Below are 13,993 nucleotides of genomic sequence, written 5' to 3'. Positions count from 1 at the left end.
AGTATTACAACCAGGGATTTTGATCAATTTAACTGAAATTTTTTATTTGTGAATCGCAGACTTCTTTTTTCTGCACAGTACAGCCCGCAAACAGAGAAGTTTGCACAGCGTGAAAAACTAAAAATTCAAAAACTGAAAGGTCAACAGTTCAAAAGCATTCAGCCCCCTTTGCCCAGTACTTAATTGAACCACACCTCGCAGCTATTACAGCCAGTAGTCTTTTTGGACAAGTCCCTATTGCCTTTGCACAATGTGATGGAGTAAGAGTTGTCCATTCCGCCTTGCAAAATTGCTCAAGTTTTGCCAGGTTAGTTGGAGAGCGATGTTAAACAGCAATTTTGTGGTTTTGCAGAGATGCTCAATTGGGTTAAGGCCAGTACTCTGACTGAGCCACTCAAGAACATCAATTTTCTTCATTTGAAGCCACTCCATGGTTGCTCTGACAGTGTGTTTTGGGTCATTGTCCTGCTGAAGGACAAACTTCTCCTGCAATTTAAGTTTTCTGGCAGAGGCGAGCAGATTTTTAACCCAGGATCTCTCTGTATTTAGCAACAGTCATCCTCCCATCAATCTTGACCAGATTTTCAGTCCCTGCAACTCAAAAGCATCCCTGTAGCATGATGCTATCTCCATCATACTTTACAGTAGGAATGGCGTTACCTAGCTGATGCGCAATAACAGATTTACTCCACACGTACCACTTTGAGTTGTTGTGTTGAGGCCAAAAAGTTCCATTTTACTTTCATACAACCACAAGACCTTCTACAACATCTTTACAGTATCTTCTGCCGCTTTACAAAGTCTTTACAGGCAAGGATATGCTTTTTTTTTTAACCCAGCGCTTCTTCCTTGCTAATCTTCCATAAATACCCTTTTTGTGTAAGGCCTTAGAAATTGAGAAGCCACAAATTTCATCTCCAGGTGCAGACACTGACTTCTGCAGCTCACTCTGAGTGACTATTGGCATCATAGTAGCCTGTCTTCTCTAGTGCCATTCTTCTCTGGTGACTAAGTTTAAGGCGGGGGGGGTGCGTTGCTGGGGTTGACCCAGACAAGTGGGGCTGTAGTTTCATATTTTTCCACATTTTCATGATAGACTACATTGAGCTGTGAGGTATGTTCACTGCCTTTGAGACAGTCTTATACCCTTCCCCAGATCTGTGCTTCTCTATGATCATTTCCCTTACTTGTCTCAAATGTTCTTCTGTCTCCATTTTAGTTTGATCTGTTGAAAGTTGACCATACGGCTGAATCTTACAGAGAGGGGAATTTATTCTTATGAATTCATTGAAAACAGGTGATCCTCCAATTTTCTACATCAACAAATTGGATGAGTTGGTAAGGTAATACTGTATAATGCACCTGAGCATAATTACAAAGGAGATGAATACTTTTTCAGTGTCTCAATTTTAGTTTTTAATTTTAGTAAAACTGTTGATGGGTTTTGCAATTTTTCTTTTAATTTGACATGATCCACAATGTTTTGTAGTTGTAGAATACACCTTCTTGTGCTACTTGGACATGTCTTCAGTGATGAACCTGGGGTCATAGGATGTTTCGAGTCTTTAATCATCAGACACCCTCGCCCAGTCGACCCAGCCGGGGTTAATCAGCCCCCGACCTGTGTCCAAGTGGCACGTTTATCCACGGATCCCCCCTCTGGATGCACAGCCACCGCGAGGCCTTTTCAGCAGCCTCCAGAATGTTCTTGGTGGCTCTTCTGTACTGCAGTCCTTTAACTCCAAGGAGTCCGCTGTAATAAATGACCAGCAAAGCCCCGGCACCCAACTTCGACTGGCTCACAGCGAGCTCTCTAGCCATTGCTCCAGCATTCTGCAATAAGATCTGTGTATCTAGCCCTCTTGCACTCATTGGCCTCTTCAATCCAGTCTTGCCAGGAAACAGTAAGTTTCCAGCAGGACCACTTGCTTTGTCGACTCCGATACTAACACCATGTCTGGGCAGAGCGAGTGGCTGCAATGTTCTCTGGGAACTTGAGCTGCCTCCCTAGGTCGACTTGGAGCTGACAGTCTCGTGCAGTGGCAAGAAGCCCTCCCGAGGAGCTAGGCTGATGTTCAGCCTTCTCCCCCACTCTTACAAAGGTGATGGACTGTTTGGGAGCGTGTTGATTTTTGCTGTCTTGAATCGCTGTGCTGATTGCGTCTGCCACAGACCTTAGGACTTGGTCATGGCGCCAGTGGTATCACCTTTCCCCCAACGCCTTCGGGCAGCAACTTAGGATATGCTCTAAGGTGCCCCTCATCTGGCACAGTCAGCATGCTGGAGCGTTTTCCATGCCCCACCTGTAGATAAGCTCAAAAATTCCTACTTCAATATATTTAAAAATTTTTAAATGAGACGGTAAAATGTGAAAATAGTTGTGGGGGCTGAATGTTTCCTCAAGACATTGTATGCCTGAGGAATAATATTGCATCTCCCCTCTGCATATGCTTACACCATTCGGACTCAAGGAATTAAACAAATCCAGATAGCCAGCTTTTCTAGCCGTATCAGTCTTGATTAGTTTGAATGGAAAAATTATCAGCCTGTAGTATTAACTCAGTTTTTCCTGTTTCCATAGATGCTGCCTTACTCATTGCATATTTCTAATATTCTTTTATTACAGATTTCCTGCAAAAGCAAGGTCCTATATCTCACAATAATATCTCCTATATCTCCAGGATTATTTTCTCTCCTTTGTTCTCTATTTATTCCTTTTCCATTCATATCAACTGTAAGCAGCACTAGCATATTCTTCATCTTTTTTCATATGCTCTCTGCTCTATAACAGATAATCACTGTTTTCTCCAGTCCTTTTATTTGCTCTGCAACTTAAAACATGCTTATTTTTTGGATGAAAAGTCATCTTAAAAAGTTAACTGCTGTCTGACTTGCTGAGTACTTCCAATATTTTGCTCTTATTGCTATGAAGTAAAAGGTTTAATACTACAGGCTTCCCCCGCTACCCAAAGGTAGAGCGTTCCTATTGAACTGTTCATAAGCCGAAATGGCGTAAAGCGAAGAAGCAATTACCATTAATTTTTATGGGAAAAATTTTTGAGCATTCCCAAACCCAAAAAAATTATCTACCAAATCATACCAAGTATTATATAAAACCTAAAATAACACTAACATATAGCAAAAGCAGGAATGATATGATAAATACACAGCCTACATAAAGTAGAAATACTTTTCTGCAATCATTCCAGCACTGTCAAACGTAGTGAAAATCTCACACTAACGCTCTGGGTGGAAGCACTCTCTCCAGTAACCTTTAAGCTATAAAGTTGCTGTCGGCTCAAAAACCGATCAAACCACCCATGACTACCTTTAAATTCCACTTTCGCAAAAATGTCTTTCATTTATATTGGAAAAATTTTTGTGTGCTCCCAGATCCGAAAAATAACCTACCAAATCATACATAAAAATACACAGCCTATGTAAAGTAGAAATAATGTACAGTGTAGTTTCACTTACCAGAATTGGGAAGACATCGAGCACACTGATGATGGTGTGTTAGGCTGAGGTTGCGGAGGTGGGAGGTACAGGGGACTGGTCACTAACATCCTCTATGTCTGCCTGCCTCGATGTCGAAGGCCGAGGTTCGTTGTCTGCTGTGGCTGATGTGGAAGGCTTGAAAAACGACAGTATGCTTGAATACTTAGCCTCACGCTTAGCCTCATACAGTTCTTTGTAAGCACTCAAACAATCCTGCAAATATGCCCTAAACCTACATGCCCTTTCAAAATTAAAGTCATACTTTTCTGCAATCATTGCAGTGCTGTCAATCGCAGCGAAAATCTCATGCAAGTGTTTCACGCTCAGTTCCCGGACGACTTCACTTTCGGGCCGTTCACTACTGTATTTGGTTTCGATTCATATCCTTTCCTCTTGCAACTGCATCAGCTCTTCATCTGTCAGTTCTTGGTTATGGGATGCCAAAACCTCTTCAACATCATCTTCGTCAACTTCAGTATCAGCCGAAGCACTCTCTCCGGTAAACATTAAACTATGAAGCTGCCCTCGCCTCAGAAATCGACCAAACCACTCATGACTATCTTTAAATTCCACTTTCGCAACACTTTCATCACCATCGCCCAGTGCTTTCTTTTTCAGCTTATTAAAAAGGCTGACTGATTTCTCCTTAAGTATAAGATAACAACGGAACACCACACTTTGTACACCCATCAATCCAACCAAGCAATAGACTTTCCATCTTATCCACTTTTGGATGCCGACTAAAAGAGACCACTTTGCTATGAGCAGAACCAATAGTAACATCGGCAGCTTTCAAGATTCTTTCTCTCTGCGTGTAAATAGTGCGAATGGTGAACGCAGGCAAGTTCAATGCGTGGACAATGTCCTTACTTTGTTGACCACGATCAAAATACTTAATTACGTCTAGTTTTACGCTAAGCGTAACACCCTTACAAGCTCTCTTAGGCTTTTCCCATACCTTAGAACTCATCTTGCTAACGGATGCACAAAACAAATCGAGATAAAACACAGATGCTCACAGACACGAGTTTAAGCTATGGTGGATATAATGCAGTTCCCGGGGAGGAGCTTGGCTGCTCGGGGCGCGCACTGCCTTTTTCATAAAAGTGAAAACACTCTTCGGTTAGGAACAGGTAACTAATGTACGTCTTTCGTAACAGCGAGCTGTCGTAAAACGAAGGTCACCTGTACTAAACACTTTCCCAACTCCTGTGTCATACTTAATATCAACATTAAAACAATCGATTCTCTAGTATTTTTTAAAAATATTTTTAAATTTAGACCTCAAACGTTGTCAGGCAATAGCTCTCTGCAACATGGAAAACAAGTATATTCTGGTAACTGCAAAAGCATGTCACACACTTGCATGCTGTGCTTTGATAAAGATCAGCAATTTACTATAAGGGAAAATTTCATTCTGCTTAAGATACACTTCAAATAAAATGTCCAGTGTTTTCTATCATTACTGTCCTACCATCTCCGTACCTCCTTTAGCGTAAAAGCTTAAAGACCAAATCAAATCAGATTTTGTAAGAGGAACAAGTAAAAGAGAATATAACAGAGTGAAGATCCGACAAATTTTAATTAGGTAGCTAAACTTTCAGATGTAAACCAGGATTTTACGTGCATAGATTTATATATTTCCCTTTTAAAAGGAAATTCAATGATTACACAAAGACTGAAAGGCATAAAACAAAAACACTAGAAGAATATAAATTTTAGTATCACTAAAAATATTTAGTGACAGCAACCTCAATATTTAGAGTGGAATCATATAATTCAGAAATAATAGAATTAAGAAATCTTTGTACTCTATACTTAGGACTGTATTTTAATATTTAAATGTGTACAATATTAGAGAATGATGCAGCATGAATAGCTACTGGGCTCATGTTGGTGCTGGTTCTTTTTAACAATTTTCCCTTATTCCCAAGTCACTGTTTCTATCATGATGCTGCAAAGCTTTCCTTTAAAGATTAGTTCAATTCCCATCTCAAAGTTACTACTGAATCCATTTACCACCTTTTCAAGCAGTGCACTCCACTCACAACTCTGCATTCTTATTATACTTTCTGTCAGTGGAAATGCACAATCTGTATTGACTCTAAAATCCCTTATAATTCTGAACCTTCAAATTTTCCTTCAATGTTTTTAATTCAATGACATATTCAAATTTTATTTTGAATATTTTGATCTATCATTGGACAGAGTGCAAAAATTTTTTAGAAAACAAAGTGTAATCCAAATAACACTTTGAATCTCCAAATCATTCAATATCATGGTTGTTTGAATCTTTCCCTCTCAACTCTGATAAATGCTGATCCTCCATTGGGATTTTTTATTTCTCAATGAACTGCTTCATCATTTTGAATGAAATATTTATTTACATGTCTGCCATTGTTTATCTGGCATTAAGCCTTTAATCCAAGATATCAATCTACCCCACTAGATCAGACAAAATTTGAAATGTTTGGAGGTGTTATATAAATGGCTAATAATAGGTCTGGGGAAAATGCCACCAGCGAATAACGCAACCAAGGGTGACATCCTTCACATGGTTCATGAAACTACTAGTTTCACTTTTTCTTTCCAAAGTGGCTCTGCTACTGTTGGAGCCTGCGATCTACATTTTGGTGGTGTGCCTTCAGTCCAACTGAGTGATCTGGCGCTTTTGCTGTCTCCAAGTGGGTTCCATAAGGCTTTGAGTGAAGTGTGCAGACCAGAGATGGGGCTCAAGCCATGATCAACTCCATTTCTTGCTGATCTCGCTGAATAAGCATTGAGGAAGACTGAAATCATTGAGGTGAAAGCAGAAGGCAAGCGGGTGTTCAGAGCCGTCTACCAGCCTCTCATTTGGGGCTGCCGGAGGAAGTTTCCTGCATTGGAATAGTCCTCTCTCCCTCAATGCTATCGGGAGGATGGTCTCAGAGTCCTGGGTTTAATTGATGTAGTTTGTGGATTGAATTTTATAGCTCACGTCATGATGTATTTCCAGTTTCTGGTCGTTCCTATTCTATGCATTTTTGATCAGATGGACTGGCTCTGTGGTCGACCTTAATGAACAATACAGAGATAGATTAAAATGAATTTGAACTGAACTGAACACAGCTGGATTAGTTGGATGATTCATGGCTTGGTGTTTTATATTGTGTTGTTCACTTTTTTTTGCTGTTTGGGCAATCTGTTCTTTTTTTTTGTGCATTGGAGGTTTATATTACAATTTGAATTTTAAGCATTCGAGATCAGTAAAATACTAATTAAGTGCAGAAAAACTGAAAACATTTCAAATACATTGGCCCAGTTTGTGACACAAACGTTTTGTAGTCCTGGGTCAAGATCCAGGCCTCATCCTCAGCAGCTGTTCCATGAATTGAAGCAGCCTAATAACATTAGCTGTGTCTCTGGTGGTCCACTTGGGAAGGGCTTGCACGGATGGATCTTTTGCTAGCTCATCATACAAAGTGTCCCTTCAAAATGCTTCTGAATGTCTTTGATAAGCAGAGACATTTTTAAAAATCATTTAAATATACTTTAATCATATGAAGTATAATTAAGAAACAAATTTACTTGGAAGCCAATTTATAGAAATTAATAAAAATAATTAAAATTTAAAACTTAAAAAGAACACCTGCACTCAGCTTTCCAATACAGTTTAGTGATCCTCTATGTCAGCCATGAATCACAATTCCAACTAGCTCCTGGACTGTGTCATATCTAGTGACATAGCCCAAGATCAAATAAACAGGTACCTGATCTTCAATGTACTTGTATCTTACCCTAAGCTTATGTCGCCATGCTTCTGGTGCCTAGTACTTGAATTAACCTTACCACTCTTTAACATGTCTCTCTGCTTTTACAGCTTCTATTTTGCTATAGCAAAGCCCATACAAGCTTAAGGAACATCAACTCATCTCCTGAACACAATGCGAACTTCTGGACTCAACATCAAATTCTCATGTTTAAGCAACTGTTTTTCTTTCTCTATTAGAAATGACCATTCCTATCCATCATCATTTTGAATTGGTTTTTCTTATTCTACTAGTTGACTCTGGCCCACTGCCCATGTTAACAAAACATTACAAAACAGCAAAATATGATCCTAACAACAACTCTGATTACATCATTCATTTTGTCTCAACCTATCAAAATGCATTCCCTTTATTTCACCAATCCCTCTTTTCTCTAACTTGTTATTGAAAACTAACTTGTTATCCCTTTCTCAAATATGAACCACAATCCCAGACCTGAAATGCTAACTATTTTTGTTCCTTAAACACTGCTTGAGCTGCTGAGTGTTTCTGCTTTTATTTCTAACTTCCAATATCTGCATTTTTTGATATTCCTTCAATTCACTTTCATGGTGTCCCAATATATTTTCTCTACCCCTGCCTCCCACAAGCCTTTGCTCTAACAAAATCTCAAGTACATCATTTGCTTCAAGTGGTATACATCAGGCAAGGCTATACTGTACAATACCTTGTCAACCCCAACAGTTAATGTTAACACCAGAGAGATCTCAATGATCTAGAGATGGCAAGGGTGAAAACAGTTCAAACTCAACATGCACTTCTTACAGAAGACACAAGGTTTTTTGACTTAGAGAAAAGACAGGATTACCACCCCTTATGTTCTAGAAGCTTTGAGTTCCAATAACATGAATACAGAAAATGGCAGTAAATAAAAGCTTCATGAGATCCAATGACTTTCATCCTGAGATTTTTAAAGAAAGTAACTGCCTTAACAATTTTAAAAAGTATTCTCGATTCAGAAAGCAATCTTTCAAAATGGAAAACTCTATGTCCATCAGTTCTTCAAGGAAGGTGAAGGGGAATGCTGGGAATAATACAGGTTAGGCCAGCATTTGTTGTTGGTAAAATGCTAGAGACTCTAATTAAGGGCAGAACAATTAAACACTGAAATTCTTCAGCTGATCACAATGTTAGTAGTTTTCAGAGGTAGGGCATGCAGACAACGTTAATTTTTTTTTTAAATTAATGTTGATGATGACCTATATAGGAAGATACAGCTGCAAGAAGTAGTTTGTGAACCCTTTGCAATTGCCTGGTTTTCTGCATTAATTACTCATAAAAATGGTCTGATCTTCATCTAAGTAACAATAATACAAATACAATCTGCCTAAAATAACATAACACACAAACAATTATAGTTCTCGTCAATACTGAGTACACCATTTAAACAATCACAGTCCAGGTTCAAAAAAGTATGTGAGCCTCTGGGGTAATGCCTTCTACAAAAGCTATTTGGAGTTGGGTGTTCCAATCAATGAGATGAGATTGGAGATGTAGGTTGTAGAGGTACCCTGCCCTAGGTTACTAACAGAGCTTCTCAAGAAAGATCTGCTTATGTGCACCATGGCTTGATCAAAACAACTTTCAGAGTACCTTAGAAGAAGAATTGTAGAGATGCATGAAGCTAAAAAAGACTATAAAAGCATTTCTAAAGATCTGTCTACAAGGCAGGAAATTCAGTACTGTTGCTACTCTCCTCAGGAGTGGACGTCCTGCAAAAATCACACCAAGAACATAATGTGCAATGCTGAAGAAAAAGAACCCAAGGGAAACAGAAAAGACCTTCAGAAATCCCTAGAACTTGCTAAAGTCTCCGTTCATGTGTCCACTATATGAAAAACACTGAACATGAATGGTGTTCATGGAATGACATCACGGAGAAAACCACTGCTCTCCAAAAAAAAACATTGTTACATATCTCAAGTTTGCAAAAAACCACCTGGATGTTCCACAATACTTCTGGCACAATATTCTATGGACAAATGAGACAAAAATTAAGCTTTTTGGCAGAAATGTACACCACCATATTTGGAAGAAAAAGGGCACTGCACACCTGCACTAATACCTCATTCCAACTGTGAAGCATTGTGGAAGGAGCATCATGGTTTGGGCTGCTTTGCTGCCTCAGGGCCTGGGCAGCTTGCAATCATTGAGGGAACAATAAGTTCAAAATTGTATCAAGACATTTTACAGGAGAATGTCAGGGCAGCAGTCCATCACCTGAACCTTAATAGAATTTGGATGATGCAACAAGACAATGATCCGGAACACAAGAGTAAATCAACAACAGAATGGTTTGATAGGAAGAAAATTTGTGTTTTGGAATGGCCAAGTCAGAATCCAGATCTTAATCCAATTGAGATAGTGTGGCATGACCTGAAGAGGGTTGTTCATGCAAAGTATCACAGAAATATTGATGAACTGAAACAGTTATATATAGGAAATGGTCTAAAATTCCTCCTCGCCATTGTGCAAGTCTGATCAGCAGCTACAAGAAGCATTTGGTGGAGGTTATTGCTATTAAAGGAGGTTCTACCAGTTATTAAATACAAGGGTTGATACACTTTTTCCAGCCTGTTCAATAAAGAAATGAAAAGTACAATTGTGTGTGTTTTATTAGTTTAGGCAACTTGATGTTTGTCTATTATTTTGACTTAGATGAAGATTAAACCACATTAATACAGAAAACCAGGTAATTGCAAAGGGTTCAGAAACTTCTCTTGCAACTCAATGTGCAGATGGGATTAGTTAAGTTGGCATGGTGGGCAGAAGGGTCTGTCCCTGTGTTATACTGTTCCATGTCCCACGTCCCCGTGTCACACTGCTCAATGTTTTAAGAACTTCCAAAAGGCACCTGATAAAGTTCACGAGAGGCTATTATTGTTAAACTTCATACAATTTAAGCAAATTATTGACTAAACTTGGAAATTAGCTGAATAACAGGAGAGAATGCAGATGGTAATAATGGCAAAATGCAAGAAAGTTAGATATTCTAGCTTGTTGATTACACAAAGATGGGCAATTCTGAAGCAGTACGGCATTGGATTAAATGCTTGGGACAATGATGCCACAGTAAGCAAAAGTCTACCCAAAATGGACTGAAAACAGTACAATCTAAATGGTATAAAGCTATAAGCATTGGAGATGCAAAAAATTTAAGGGTTTAAGTTTTGGAACATTAGTTATAAAAAAATCAAAATGGCTAATGGAATAACTTTAATATCTGGAGCACTGGAGTCATAGTCAACGACTATACAAAGCCCTTCAAGGCCAAGATAAATACTGCCTCTGAAAAGATTCTTGGTTTCTCTATCTGATGAGAACAACCAGAGGTTGAATCAGAAATACCATGATGCTTGCATCGGAAACACCATAAGAGCATGAGAAACAGAAGTAGGCCATTCAACACTTCCAAACTGTATCACTATCCAATGAGATCAGAACCAATCCTTTAATTCACTTTTCTACACATGCATCGTATCCTTAATTCCCTTAACATTAAATAATCTATCAATCTCTAGACACCCCAGCCAAAGGAAACATTAACTCTGGATTTACCCTCTTCAACTCAGAAAGAACTTAGTATGCTTTCAAAGCTCACAGCATCTTAAGAGGAAGAAAATAGAAGCAGATCTTCAGAGATCATAAGGCAAAGTCCAAAAAAAAATTCACACCCAAGGAACAAATGGTTGGTGGAAAGAGAGCAAGACATTTAATATTACTGATGCCCATGGCATACCTAGATTCTTCAGCATTGTTAAAAATAGCAATGGTCCAAGCTCTAAAGGCTCTTACCGACTGAGAACTAAGAGTTAAGGACAGCTTGGCAAGGACAGAAAGGCTGCCAGCAACCACTTGAAAAAACACTTACAAGTGTTGATTGAGAAGATCAGTCTTTGACACATCTCAATTCCATGCTACAGCACACCAACTGCTGCAATCACAACGTTACTTCAGCTTAGCAAAAGCCATCCAACTCCGAAAAACTAACAGGTCCTCTGGAGCAAACAAAATCCCCACTTGAGTACGAAAACATGACACTAAAGCATTTCAGGTTCCTAAGGTTGTCACAGCCGGGGGTGGTAGTGGGGATACACTCCTACTACCTATAAAGTGCTCCAAATAGCGTGCAACTCTAACAACCTCTGACACCCAAGTCCAACTCCTGGCCTTCACATGTGGCTTAGCTACTAGGCCCAGCGGAACTGTTTCTACTGGCAAGGGAAGGGGCAAAAGTGGATCACTGGTGCCTCAAAACCAGTTGCTTTGGGGAGGTGGGGCTCATCAGCTTTGGACAGCAGCCCACCTAGAAGGATAACTCTGATTTTAAACCTCTGCTGCCTTGCAGCCATAACCACCCATGAGAAAAACTTCGGGAATAAACCACCTACCCATGGGAGGAAGAAATACGGAACCAGGGTCCCTAAGGCAGTTTAATGTTGTTTATAACTTCACTCTGGCAACCTCTCCGACAACACTGGTGACAAGCCGTATCAGCGCTTGCCTTTCCCTTCGACTACATCAGTGACTCGGAGAGGGAGAACCCACTGCATGGGCAACAGCCGGTTCTTCATATCCTCTCGTGCAGGCTTGCACCCTGGAGAGGAACACAGTTCACCAGAGGCTCAAACCCGTGATCCCGTGGGATTGACAGCTGCCTACTACTAAAGCACTTCAAGTGGGAATTTAGAATCTCATGCCCCTTATCTTTAGAGGGCACACCTGGGAATTTCAGAGGCACTGCCATTATAATCAGTTTCAAGAATGGAGAAGTTGAACTGTGATTGGAGATCTACACCCTGTTGTCTACCACAAATCATCAAAAGAATCTTCAACTGGCACTTCCATCTTGTCATGGAGCTACTTCCATTAAGAGGTGCAATGATCATCTTTGACATGCAATAAATTCATGAATTGTGGGAAATGTTGGTCTTTTCCAACTTTATTACTTTCCAACTCCATCAACCTGAAAGAATTGTGAAGAATCCTTCTCAAATTCAGCAGTCCTCAAAAGGTTCTTACTATTTTACTCCTGTTATACTATGGAATACAAGCTCAAGGAAAGCTAAATCATCCCACCAACCCTCTTCTTAATTCTTCATTAGCACAACATATTGCTGACAAAATTCACCACCGACTCCATTCCAGCAGGACAGACTTCAGCTCATTAAGGAAAAGTGTGCTCAAAGAAAATATCCTCAAATGTGCATTCTATTTCTTCGGTGGTACAACCAGTCAGGGTGCCATCTGGATACATTCATAGAAATAGACTTTAGTGACATACAAAATCTCCCCAAATTCCTTATGAAGTACTGCTGTGGCCTTCCCTTCTTTGTGATTAGATCAATATGTCCGGCTGAAGGATAGATCCTCTGACATGTCGATGCCCAGGAACTTGAAGCTGCTCACCCTTTTCACCACTGAAGCCTCAATAAGGACTGGCGTGTGTTCTAAATTTATCCTTCCTGAAGTCTACAATAAATTCTTTGGTCTCAAGTACACTTCGTGCAAAGTTATTGTTGTGACACCATTTAACTAGTCGATCCATCTCACTCCTTTTGCCTCCTTATCAGCATTTGAGATTCAGCTAACAGTGGTGTCATCTACAAATTTATAAATGGCTTTTAAGCAGTGCCTAGCTACATAATCTCCATACTAGTGTAGAGAGTGTAGAGGAGTGAGCTAAGCACATAACCATGAAGTTTGCATGTGTTGATTGTCAGTGAGAAAGATATATTATCAACCCACACTGACTGTGGTCTCCTAATGAGGAAGTCAAGGATCCAGTTGCAAAGGAAGATAAAGTACTAGGTTTTGAAACTCGTTAATTAGTAATGAAGAGATAATGCTGTTGAAAGCCAAGTTGTAATGGATAAACAGCAGCCTGATGTAGGTATTGCTGCTGTCCAGGTGGTCCTAGGCCAACTGGAGAGCCAGTGGAATTGTATCCACTGTAATTCTTTTATGGCTGTAGGCAAGTTACAGCAAGTCCAATTCTTTTTTCAAGCAGGAGCCATGACCACCCTCTCAAAGGACTTCATCACAGTAGATGTGAATACTACTGAGCAACAGTCACTGAGGCACTTCACCCCACTCTTCTTGGGAACCAGTATGATTGATGCCCTTTTGAAGGTAGTGAACCTCTGACTATAGCAATGAGTGGCTGAAATATCCTTGAACACTGCTGCCTGTTGGTTGGCACACCATTAGGGCCTGACACCTTGGCAGGGTTCATCCTTTTGAAAGATGTTCTGATGTTGACCTCTGAGACAGCGATCACAGGGTCACCAATTATTGGGAAGATTCACGCAAGTGTAGTTTTATTCTCCCTTTCAACACGTACATAACAGATGGGCATTGAGCTAATTGACTGAAGCATTACAGCCATTTCTTCAATTGCAAAGAAGGCACATCAGCAGCTAGACTTATTTAGAACAGCAGTCCCCAACCACCGGGCCGCAAAGCATGTGCTACCGGTCCGCGAGGAAACGATATGAGTCAGCTGCACCTTTCCTCATTCCCTGTCACGCACTGTTGAACTTGAACATAGGGTTGCCAACTGTCACATATTTGCCAGGACATCCCGTATATCAGGCTAAATTGGCTTGTCACATGCGGGACTGCCCTTGTCCCATATTTCCCCTGCTAAGGTAGAGCGCTCCTATGAAACCTTCCGTGCCGAAATG

At 40.1% G+C, this 13,993-nt stretch overlaps 1 protein-coding gene across 6 annotated transcripts in view; it reads right to left on the bottom strand.

The window, feature by feature from the left end:
* The window catches only part of eif4g3b (eukaryotic translation initiation factor 4 gamma, 3b), a 315,184-nt gene that overhangs the window by 284,939 nt on the left and 16,252 nt on the right, over positions 1-13,993 (bottom strand). Inside the window, exon 1 of one of the 6 annotated variants that reach the window (XM_072245250.1) lies at positions 3,478-3,496. The exons of the other annotated variants lie outside the window; for them this stretch is intronic. The gene's annotated coding sequence lies outside the window, so the exon portion shown is untranslated. Of the gene's footprint in view, positions 1-3,477; positions 3,497-13,993 lie in introns of those variants that run through there. 6 annotated transcript variants of the gene reach the window in all.

The sequence above is a fragment of the Mobula birostris genome, chromosome 27 (genome assembly GCF_030028105.1).
Source record: "Mobula birostris isolate sMobBir1 chromosome 27, sMobBir1.hap1, whole genome shotgun sequence".
NCBI lineage: Eukaryota > Metazoa > Chordata > Chondrichthyes > Myliobatiformes > Myliobatidae > Mobula > Mobula birostris.
The sequence above is the reverse complement of the archived record's forward strand: the minus strand, read 5'-3'. Positions and strand labels throughout refer to the sequence as shown.